The sequence below is a fragment of the Crocuta crocuta genome, unplaced genomic scaffold (genome assembly GCF_008692635.1).
Source record: "Crocuta crocuta isolate KB4526 unplaced genomic scaffold, BGI_CrCroc_1.0 scaffold741, whole genome shotgun sequence".
In the NCBI taxonomy this organism is placed as follows: domain Eukaryota; kingdom Metazoa; phylum Chordata; class Mammalia; order Carnivora; family Hyaenidae; genus Crocuta; species Crocuta crocuta.
In genome coordinates, this window is record NW_027529546.1 from 130,602 (window position 1) to 132,017 (window position 1,416).

Genomic DNA, 1,416 nt, shown 5'->3' on the forward strand with positions numbered 1-1,416 from the left:
ACACTGATAGCTGGATAACTGGCTACATGTAAATTCTAAACTGCTCAATGTTTTTACAATATCTATCAAAAATGATGTAATACTTTCTCTTATATTTAAATCATACAGGCTTGATACCCACTATGAACCACAAGTTAAACAGTAGTCAATAATATGAAGCTATATGCAAGTTGTTTGTAAAATAGCATACCATATATGAGACATAAAGGGATCCTCCTATTGTATTCAGCTCTGGTCTAGATGTTCAATACACTTGGTTGAATCATATTGAGTTTCTACTACATGCAAAGTAGCCAGACGCTTTAGGGGTAAAGGGTCATATATATACATGAATAAAACATGGTGTTTGTTGGTAATGAGCTCACAATTTTGTGGAATGAATAAGAAAAGAAAGCATATTTCTAATACAAAGTGCTATAGGAGTTTACAGGTTGATATAATCAAAATAAGGCAGAAGATAATGAAAGCTTTCATGAGGAAGTTAAACATTTTTTTTAAGAGTGGCCTTGGAGGATAGGAAGAATTTCAATAGGTAAAGAAGGGGATATAGCTCTTTAAGCAGAGGGAAAAATCAGGAACCCAGGCAATGGAGATAAGAAAGCACAGAGAATGCCTACAAGGATTTAGTTTTGGTATGGAGTTTAAGAAAATGACTAAATTCATATTGAAATTGCCCTTTATAATTTAAGGAAGACTCTCATATTTGAAAGCTCTTGGATCTGTTTCTCTTGGAAGCTTGTTAAAGTTTAGCAACCTTGGCTCTGTCCTTTGGAAGTTAAAATTTGTTCCATCTGGAAATATTTATTTATAACATGCACTCCAGTTTTCCCAGAGACCACATTTTGAGAAGCACTGCTTAAGAAAAAGGGAAAGAATAAAAATAAACACCTTTATTTTCTTTTTAAAATTTTTAATGTTTATTTATTTTTTTAGAGCGAGAGTGAGTGTGAGCAGGTGAGGGGGAGAGAAAGAGGAAGATGCAGAATCTGAAGCAGGCTCCAGGCTCTGAGCTGTCAGCACAGAGCCTGATGCGGGGCTTGAACTCACAAACCACGAGATCATGACCTGAGCTGAAGTCAGATGCTTAACTGACTGAAGCATCCAGATGCCCCCAAAATAAACACCTTTAAATCATGTGTATAAGAACAAGTCACTGAGAGATAGGAGCTGTATAAGAACAAACTGACATGTTTTAATGGATAGTAGGAGCAAGGAAGTGGATAGTGGCTAAACTACTTATTAATTATCATTGCAGATTTCATAGCCTCTGGTGCTGCCAATACCAGTTGGTGTGACTTTGTCTCCAGGATATGAAATTATTACAAATTAGGATATCTGAGGAAAGGCCGTGTGACTGGGCATGACTTACTGGTAATGTGAGATTGGGTAATGTACCCCTTGCTGTCTCCAGGGAAT

General features: G+C 36.5%; 1 protein-coding gene across 4 annotated transcripts in view; it reads left to right on the plus strand.

Annotated features, from left to right (window-relative positions):
* Window positions 1-1,416, plus strand: part of GPR174 (G protein-coupled receptor 174) — a 54,707-nt gene that overhangs the window by 44,253 nt on the left and 9,038 nt on the right. The window contains exon 3 of one of the 4 annotated variants that reach the window (XR_013334479.1): window positions 1,256-1,387. The exons of 2 other annotated variants lie outside the window; for them this stretch is intronic. The gene's annotated coding sequence lies outside the window, so the exon portion shown is untranslated. Of the gene's footprint in view, window positions 1-1,255; window positions 1,388-1,416 lie in introns of those variants that run through there. One more of the 4 variants, XM_077761415.1, reaches the window with a different exon arrangement.